At 48.1% G+C, this 10,315-nt stretch overlaps 1 long non-coding RNA gene across 1 annotated transcript; it reads left to right on the forward strand.

The window, feature by feature from the left end:
* Positions 1-1,769: 1,769 nt before the first annotated feature.
* Positions 1,770-7,406, forward strand: LOC309363537. The gene is made up of 2 exons (XR_014165378.1): positions 1,770-2,184; positions 6,936-7,406. It is a non-coding gene; the product is annotated as an uncharacterized lncRNA (long non-coding RNA).
* Positions 7,407-10,315: the final 2,909 nt, after the last annotated feature.

Here is a 10,315-nt window from a genome sequence, read left to right on the forward strand (position 1 = left end):
CAGGTGCTTCCACGGAGCATTAGAATCAGGGCTGGCCCACCCATTAGGCAAAGTGAGGCAACCACTCACCCGGGCAGCACATCCTATTGCCAATCTTTCTTCCTGTTTTAAATCATCCTTGATGCCTTCTTCTCTGGCAGGGAAGGAGGCACCATTCTAGGGTCCTCCTCAGGTGCCAAAATGCCTTGCCCCAGCCCTACCTAATTATAGCCCATTTCCATTGCAAAGCTGTAACTGGCTGAAGTGGGCTCTGACCAAGCTTGTGCCCCTACCTAAAATGTGTTGTCAGCTTTTTAGAGGATCAGCCCTGTTAAGCGGCAGCAGCGGGAGGCCCCATTAGCTAAAGTGATGCTTCAGGTTAAGAACAGTTTCAGGATAAGAACGGACCTCCAGAACGAATTAAGTACTTAACCCGAGGTACCACTGTACCGCCCTATACCCGCAAGTCTTGGGGTGGTTCACAGGATAAAATCACAATACAAAAACACAAAATACATAATGAAAACTAAATACAACAACCCAGTAATGCCCCCAACACATTTTAAAAGGGCATTGAATGTCAATCAACCCAAGATCTGGTGAAAAAGGAACGTTTTTGCCTGGCGCCTAAACGTTTATAATGAAGGTGCCAGGCGAATCTATTTGGGGAGAGCAATTCCACAGATGAGGAGCCACTATGGAAAAGACCCTTTCTCGTGTTGCAACCCTTAGGACCTCTTGTGGATGAGGCACACAAATGAGGCCCTCAGAAGATGATCTCAGGGTCCAGGTGGGTTCATATGGGAAGAGGAGTTTCTTGAGTTATTGCAGTCCTGAGCCGTTGAAGGCTCTATAGGTCAAAACCAGCACTTTGAATTGGGCCCAGAAACTAATTGGTAGCTGACTAATTGCAGTCGGACCAAGACATAGCTGTCAACGTTTCTCTTTTTAAAAAGAGAAATTCCCTTATTCCAAATAGGATTCCTCACAAGAAAAGTTGACAGCTATGGACTAAGACCAGTGTGAAATGCTCAAACCGTCTTGCCCTGGTGAGTAACCGGGTCTTAAAAAGTAATTCCAGTATAACAATAATAATAATAATTTATTATTTATACCCCGCCCATCTAGCTGGGTTTCCCCAGCCACTCTGGGCGGCTTCCAATAAAACACTAAAATACAATATCCTATTAAACAATAAAAGCTTCCCTAAACAGGGCTGCCTTCAGATGTCTTCTAAAAGTTTGCTAGTTATTTTTCTCTTTGACATCTGGTGGGAGGGCGTTCCACAGGGCAGGTGCCACCACAGAGAAGGCCCTCTGCCTGGTTCCCTGTAACTTGGCTTCTTGCAGAAAGGGAACCGTCAGAAGGCCCTCGGCGCTGGACCTCAGTGTCCGGGCAGAACGATGGGGGTGGAGACGCTCCTTCAGGTATACTGGACTGAGGCCGTTTAGGGCTTTAAAGGTCAGAACCAACACTTTGAATTGTGCTCGGAAACGTCCTGGGAGCCAGCGTAGGTCTTTCAAGACGGTATGACATCCCCCCCTTCACGGTAAGACACTTTCGCTGCTGCCAACACGGGAAGCAAAAGCGCCCGGAGATAGAAGGGAAGCAAACCGAAGGCAAAGTAAGCAAGCGCCGCTCTGAGAGGAAAGCGGCGGCGACAACGCGCGGGCGGGGCAGGGGGAGAGGCGCGGCTCCGGGGCGTCGCCCACCCCCCCCCCGCGGCTCCACCCCTCCTCCTCTCCGCGCGCGCCCCCCTCCCCTCGCGCCCTCAACGGTCACAGGCTGACCGTTGCTCCTGAGGCCACACGGCTCCGAAGCCGCCCAGGATCTTTCTCCCCCCCCCGCCCCCGCCGCCGCTTGAAGGAAGCGGGTGGGGCTCACCCCGCCGGCGGTCTCGAAGGCCGCGCTGACCTGTCACCGGGGCTTTTCCTCCGCTCAAATTGCCGCCGCCGGCTCTGCTCCGAGATGCTCCTTCACAAAGGGCGGCGGGGAAGGGGCGAGACGGCAGCGGCTTCCAATAAGGCGGTTGAGACCCAAAGCAAAGCCCCGCCGGAGACAGCTCAGCATCACCTGACGAGACGCGCATGCGCCGAAATGAGGCGAGGGGACTGGACGGAGCAGCAGCCGCCGTCCCTTGCGCAGCTTGGGCGTTGGGGAAGCGTGGAAAGGGGGCGCATGCGCGCGGCGAGAAACGCGGGTGACGTACGGGCGGTTTGTCTGGGGGTCCAGGACTAAGTTGCTCCACTGTTTTTCTGTGTGGGGTGTTTTTGTTTTTAATAGAGCGAAGGAATCAGTCAGCCACTTGCTGACATCTCTCAGATATAGCGTTGCTTAAGGGGAGGGTAAGGACTACAATTCCCAGCATGCCATGCGGCCAAGCCTCGTCACCGCCAGCTTGCCGGCTGTCAAGCCTTCATCCTCTTGTAAAAGGAGAAAGAGCGGTGCATTCTGGGAACTTCCATGAGTTGTCCCGGGGCGAATTGGGAATTGCAGTCCGCTTTCCGCGCTTGGGTTGCATGAAGGAAGCCGAAAGTGAACCCGTTGCTTGCTCTTCATCTGGTCCGCCGGCTGAAAGTGCGCATCCTTACATTGTGCAGCGCTTGCCAAATGCAATTTACTCAGCGGTTGTTGGTCCTGATAGGGGTTTCTGCTGTTTTTTTCATAGCACAGGTTGCCCGAAATCTGATCCGGACGACGTGACCCACCCACTCGGAAGTAAATCGCACTGAATTCAAGCTGTGTGGCTCCCAAGTAACGGGCAACAAAAGAACACAGTAGTTCTGCTGGGCGTGGTCGGTTGCGCTTGCTTTTGGCCCCGAGATCTGATCATAGCTGTCAATTTTTCCCCTTTTCTTGCGAGGAATCCTATTCGGAATAAGGGAATTTCCCTTAAAAAAAGGAAAACGTTGACAGCTATGGATCTGATGCGTGTGCGCCAATTAATGTTGCAGTAGCATGTGCTTTCTCCTCACCCGACACCCATTCTAAGAAAACAAAACAACAAACAAAAACCACCAGCAGGGTGAGTCGCTGCTGTTCATTTCTGGGAGCCCCTTCTCCATAAGGACAGAAACAGCACTTTGACATTGTCTGCTGTCCCTGCCTTTGGCTGGACGTTTTACAGAAGGTACAAAGGCACTGCCATAACTGCCCATGCTGCAAACTCTTCAATCTTCGGACCCATTTCCTCCTCTGGACACAAGAGGTTTGCACTTCTTTGAAGCTGAACGTAGAGCTGGTCTTTCTTCACTCGATATAGGGAACTTGTGGGCCCTCAGATATTGTTCAGACACCCAACATCTGCAGTCATCATGGCCAGTGGTCAGGGAATGATGGGAGTTCGTGTCTAGCAACACCTAGAGGGCCAAATATTGTCTAACCCTAATCCCCTTTTCCAATATGCTTAGTAGAAATTATTAGGAATTTGAGCAGGCCAGTTGCCCTTTCCCCTGCAATTGCTCCAGTTTCCTTTCTTTTCGCTTCATTACATTGATTACAGCTTCATCTTAGGAAAATAATAACTTGAATTTTTCTCTTATCTCATCAGATGAGAGTTTGAACAGTGCATCTGTGTAAACAATAGAAGCTGTTATGTAGTTAGTTATTTTGTACAATTTATAGAATATCTCAGACCTTAAAGAGGCTGCTCCTTCTCATATTGCCAGTATTTATCAGGGAAACTGGCTAACTATCATTTGTAATGTTCGGAGACAACTCACATTGCTTAAAAGCAGGTTGACAGCAGGATATATGAAGACATTTTCAGGGCCATTTTATATTTCTGCTGGTTGGAGTTGTGCAACCTGACACCATAATCTCTGTGTCAGTTGTATAGATATCCTTAACTACTGTCACTCTTTCTGACAGCTTTCATAGCTTTACTGACAATGCTCATGCAAGGAATACAATCAATGCCAGATCTACAAATTTTGCCATAGGGGGCAAAAGTATGCACTGTCACCCTGTTTTGTGATGCTCACTGCCCTCCCTTCAGGAAGAAAAACTGTCCGCATTTCTGTCTATTGCTCCAAAAATCTGTAGATACAGATTTGTTTTAAGACCATTAAAAACAAGCTGCAGCAGAACTGAAAGAGCAGTAAGACTCCTGGATTCATTTTCTTTTTACTACTGTGTTTGATGGGTTTTTAAACAATCAAGCAGTGTATAATTTTTATGAAATAAACAAATAATTAACATCCATAGACTGAGGGACTAGAAACTTAGTAAATGAATATATCTACTAGTTGGGGTAAATATGTGCATATACAGTATATTCCAACTAGAAGAACTAAGGTTAACAGCAGCAGCAGCCAAAAGCCCTGGAATGGGGCATTCCAAGGAAGGTGTTGGGCAAGTCCCAGATCTGCTGAATCCTGAACTAGTCCAACTGCCAGGGGCAAAACTAGGCTTTATTTCATCTGGGTCAAAGACCTAATTTGACACACACCCACACACCCAATGCACATTTGCGTACACACACAGGCTGGGAGTCTCAATGGCGCCCTTCTAGAGGCTTCACCCAGGGCAAAAGACTTGTCTAGCTCCCGCCCCCCAGTAGCTACGACTCTACCCCCTGCCATCACATGACAGCATCAGGCCTGATCTGTTGTCAGGGCCTGGGCAGAAGAGGAGTGGTGGAGACTACCTCCCCAGTCTGACCCTTCCAGAGATGAAGGAGACAGTCCAGAATTACAACCACAGCTCAGAGGCAGATGAGGGGAAAAGCTGGGAAATAATGGGAGAGGAGGAAGAGGAAGAGGAAGAGGAAGAAGAAGAAGAAGAAGAAGAAGAAGAAGAAGAAGAAGAAGAAGAAGAATCAGCAGCACCAGGGGAGCAACAGCTGATGGACTTGGTGTCTTTAGAAAGCAATCCAGACTTCCCCTTTCCCAGAACCTGGTGGGCATTGAAAGTAGGAGAGCAAAGAGCTCAAAGGCAGAGGGCAAATAGCAGCACCCGTAGCGATAACTCATGAAGAAGTGGAAGAGACAGAGGGGGTGGACATTCACTCAGGGCAACACTGTTATTCGGAGAGGCTGCATTCCCAAGCCTTTCTGTGTGAATATTGAATAAAAGCAGATGATAATAACTTTTCCAGTGTGGTGTAGTGGTTAAGAGTGGTAGTCTAGTCTAGTAATCTGGGGAACCAGGTTCGCTTCCCCGCTCCTCCACATGCAGCTGCTGGGTGACCTTGGGCTAGTCACACTTCTCTGAAGTCTCTCAGCCTCACTCACCACACAGAGTGTTTGTGGGGGAGGAAGGGAAAGGAGATTGTTAGCCGCTTTGAGACTCCTTCGGGTAGTGATAAAGCGGGATATCAAATCCAAACTCTTCTTCTTCTTCCTTGTCTGTTCTTGGCAGCCTGCCATGGGCGTTGGTTCCTCTGCCGCCTGACATCTGGACCCAGGCACTGTGAGGCTGGTGCAATGATCTGCCTGCTCCAACCAGCCACCTTCCCCCCTGGTCAGTGTGCACAACAGTGTTGTGGGTGTGTTGGTGCCCCATTGCTCTGTTAAGTCTCACCCAGGTTAGGACTGGTAAAATGTGCTCTTGCACTCTTCTTAGGATCTGTTTTTTTTTTTTTTTTAAAGTACAGAAATACCTGCATGTATGCCCAGAACAGAAAAGGGCAGTGGGAGGTAGTGAGGAGATTGACTGAGGGGAGAGACAAAAAAATTCAACAGCTGGATACACTGCATCAAGCTCTGCCTGGTGTTGTGGATGGGAAGCAGCCAAATAAGCAATGAATATCCACGGCTGAGGAAATACAGCAATGTTTGGAAGCGAGCGTGTCAAATGTGCAAATAGGAAAAAAAAACAGATTTGAACAACCTATTTGCAATATAAGGCCCCTGTCTGGAAGAATTCTTCACACCTACTCACACTTCTCTGAAAGCCATTTCTGACCCTTGGGGAGGAGAGGGGGTTGCGGTCTAACCCCTCCCTCATGCGCAGGGGCTGCCTTTGGCCCCCCTGGAGAACTGGGGGAATCCCTGGGCGTGCTTTATAGCCTGTCCGCCAATCAGCAGGCTGGGGAGGTGTGGCCTAGCATATTTAAGGCCAGGCACGCCCAGGAACCGCCCTCTTTACTCCTGGCCAGCTGAGAAGTTTTCCCATCCCACCCACCCTTAGGTATAGGTAGACATAGGTAGATATGACCTTGCTATGGACTTCGGTTGGTCGCCACAAGGGGCCTGGTAGGAATGTTTCCAAGTTGGCGAACTTACGGCCTTTTGGTTTTTTCGCCTACCTCGTAGCAAACGTCACAACTTTCCCCAGTATTGGCGGTTAGGCATTGGCTGGGGTTCAATTGTTATGCAAATGGATGGGGGGGGAAGGAACGCCATCACCTTCCCCCAAGAAAAGGGTAGTCCGGTAGAGGACTCCGGGAGGCATTGTTTTGTCCGAAACCTAGGAAGGTAAGGGCCTCTGGTACGCCCCCGAGCGGACCCCCACGGTTTGTGTTAACCCTGCCGGGTAGTTGATAGGAGCCAATGCCTAAGGCCAATACCTTCAATTCTCTAATCAATAAAGTTGTGGCCTTTTCATGCCCATTAAACTTAAACAACGTGTCCTGTGTCTTTATTTCATATGGGGGAGGGGTACTGACACGCAATAGTGCAGAACTGATGTTTTGCTCTCTTTGCAAAGCCAGTGAACAATCTACAGTAGGGACATCCTTCAGTTGTGTGTGTTTTCAAGTACCTTCCGCGCGTCTTCTGAGTGCACCACTGCGCATTGCTCCGGTTTCTGCTAGTCTGAGTACCAGTCATTGTATTTCAGGGATCCACCGACAAACATTAACTGATAGGCCAGTCTCCTCTTACAAGGTAAAAGTCTTACTTCCCTATTATTGTTATTATTGTTCTAGTCTCTCCTTTTCCTTTTATATTTGTTACACCGTTAATATGCTTCCCCTATTATTCCCTTTGCCTGATACACATTTCCTTCTTTAGTGTCAAAATAAGGTGATGGTGAATCGCGAGTCCCTCCTGAGATGAGTACTCCTGCAATCTCGCAACCTTTGCCACGAAAAACATACACTCGTGAATGGGCAAGCACTTAAGAGCGATTCACCGCTGAACATTATAGAAAATAGACCTACACGGGTTCAAAGAATACAAGACCAAGTTCCCCTTTCCTCGGTTTTGGTCCAGCAAGTACGGCGCTCTAATTTTATTCCTATTATGTGGTTAAGAGGCGAGAAAATGAAAGCTTCCTAAAAGGCTGTTGCAGTGGTTTCTAAAAGCAAGAATGGAAACACCGAAAAGATCGGCAGAAAAGGAACCATTTAAAGAAACATTGTAGGCTACTGTATATTCTGCCCTTATTCTCTGCCCTTCCCATTAGTTTGCATTTGACAGGGAGAAAGGCAAGGGAACATGTCTGATCGTTCAAAATATAATACAGCCCTGTTTCTAAAGGAAGTGTTGTATTGCTGCTGCTTCATCCACAGTGCATGGGGTGCTGTTCATTTTCAATGAAGAAAATCAAGATCTTTGCAAGGGATGAGCTTGTTTAGTTCAGAATTTACAGTTTCTCCTTTCACGAACCGAAAATCAGTTTGATCCTTGTTTCAAGCTCCTATCTAATAATTTTTAGAGTACTGGGAATCTGGATTGGAATGGAAAATTAAGGAGAGAAGTTCCCCCCCAGTCTATTAAGGTGAATGGTTTTAAACCTTGAGATTTCAAGACATCATATTTCCCCATTGTCATATTGGTCTTTCCTTCCCAACCTCAAGCTGCTGTGTTTTCCAGCATGCAACATACATTTCGCTGGTACGTATGCTCAGAACAGTTAGCATTCTCTTCTTGCTGGCAAATTTTTATCCAGTAAATGCTCCTAACCATAGGTGCCATCTCCACAGGTCACAGTAACTCTTAGTGTTCAATTTCCTGTGGAGTCAATCGGTCCTGTCTGTCAGTCTGCCTTAATACGTGCAGCCTTTATGCTTAGAAGAAGAGCAGTTTGTATTGGTTTTCGCAGGAAAATAACTTTGGCTCAAGTGCTGGCATAAAAGCACAGGTGGCAACAGAGACAAAGGTCCGTTTCGCACAAGGCTTTTGGTTACAGGAAACAGCACCTCTACATGCACAAAGGATGTGGTTCATCTAGGTTCAGTACAGCACAGGAAAAATTTCCTCCAATAATTGGTTGGCGCCTGTCTGTCTTGAGAGACAATGGAGTTCATCTTCAGGGGTGAAGTCAAACTGATGTGTTAGCAGCACCAAAGTGACTCCCTGGGGTGCAAGACTGGGCAGTGTGTATGGAGGTCCTGGGCTGCCCATACAAAAAGACCCCACTCTCAGCCTCGCTGATGTGGTCCAAAGGAAAGGACCGCAATACGTTTGGCACCAGCTTGGCTGCAGGAGTTGCCGGAAGGAGGTGTGCAAGGTGCCATCCAACCATCTTAGGGACTCCACTCTGGGTTTGTCTAGCTTTTTCTTCTCCCAAATATATCCTTCCCAAGTTGACAAGCCCCATCTGCCCCTCACTTCCCTCTACAGCATGTGTAGAAACTGCCTTCTTGATCATTGGACCCACCACTGGTTTTGTCCGCTCAATCTGCAAGAGCCTGTCACCTATATTGCTGTGACTCTCACTTTGCAGTCTGCCAATCTAAATTGCGTATACAAGAAATGCTGTGCGGTACAATCCTAAATATGTCTACTCAGAAGCAGGCTCTGTTGAGTTCAATGGGATTTGCTTCCATGACGCTGCCATGTGAATATACATTATTTCTTCTAGCTTTCAAAGATTCAAACAAAGTAAACTGCCACAGGTACACACACGTTTGTTCCTGAGCTGAGAATGGACTAGTCTAATGCCGTTTACATAGATCTGCCCCACTATGGAATCTGATGCTTAAAGCAGCCACATGGGATGACTAGTCCTTCCTCTACATAAGAATTTCTTCCTATATACATAAAAATGTAGGGCTGTCACCACACAACCACCACTGGATAATTGGTAGTGCCATGTCGCAATTGTGATGGCCTGGGACTCGGGCTCAGACTCAAAACCAGAGGAGTCTCAGTCCGCACCGGATCCTTTGCCTCAGGCGGCATCTGAACCTAGTCTGGGGCCTGATTCTGAAGAGCCCCAGTCTGCACAGGTTCCCCTGCAGCAAGCACCAGCTGAGCCAAGTCAGGGGCCTGAGCCTGCCCTGGCTCCAGATGCAGGGATTACCTTGTTGCCTTCAGCTGGGCTATCACTTACAGCTGCTCCACTACCTGTTGGGTCAGGAGAGGCTGAGACGGCCTCTGGGTCTAGTAACCCACTGACATCTCCCGAGCTGCAGAGACTAAGGTCTGAGAGAAGGAGAGACCTGAGTACTCGCAGGAGGAGTGCTCGCCTTCGGGGAGACAGGGAGATGAGTCACCGGGGGATCAGGACTGGCCGTTACCCCGACAAAGATAAAAGGCTGTCGGACCCACCCCAGGTTGCGGGAGCAACATTGCTGTTTGCCAGAACCTGCCTGAGACCCGGTGCCTGACCTTGCCTGGTGTCCTGCCTTGGCCCTGTTGGACTGACTCCTTGCAGAACCCTTGGATTCGGGACCGGATCTGGACCACGTTGTTCGGGTTACCCCGGGCCCAGCACAGCAATACTGGATTTGCATGAAGTTAGGGATGCAACTGCTATTTGCTCCCCAGTCTCTAATATGGCAGGGCAGGGCCATACACAAGGCTGTGTACTAGACAACCATTCATTTTCCTTCTGTCAAGACAATACAGTGTGATGAAAATCCTATCTTTTCCAGATACTAAGTGATCATAAATTATTTGATTGTGAAAATACAGGCTGTTCTTGTAGCACAGAATCTTTGGCCAGAAGGCATCTGTCAGTCTTTCAAGCGACCCTCTCGTTTTCGTCACTGCTAAGCGACATTGCAAAACAAAACCTCCTTTTATTAAAAATGCTCAAATTGTGCACGTTTCCCAAAATGGGCATTTATGAAACGTTCGAAGGGACCTTTCATTCAAACCCGTAAAATCTGTTAAAGCAAATTTCATATATTTCCATTAAGGAGACAAATGACTTCTCGCAGGCAAGGATCAAATGCATCAGAGAGCCGGTATGCTGTCTTAATAATGGGAGGTGGGCTGTGGAGGGTGGGGAAAATGATGGAACACTTCCAGTTCAAAGAATTCAGTGCTTTTCATTTATGCTGGAAATAATGTGAATGATGTAACCTTCACCTCCCAGTTGCAAAGTTATCAGGCAAGGCAGACATCACTAGATACATCACATTTCTGACGTGAAAATGACTAGAAGGCTATTTCCTTCTATTTCTTTCCTCCTGAAAATTGTTCAAGATCTTATTGTAATA

Source organism: Podarcis melisellensis, assembly GCF_964234715.1.
Source record: "Podarcis melisellensis genome assembly, chromosome: 1".
Classification (NCBI taxonomy): domain Eukaryota; kingdom Metazoa; phylum Chordata; class Lepidosauria; order Squamata; family Lacertidae; genus Podarcis; species Podarcis melisellensis.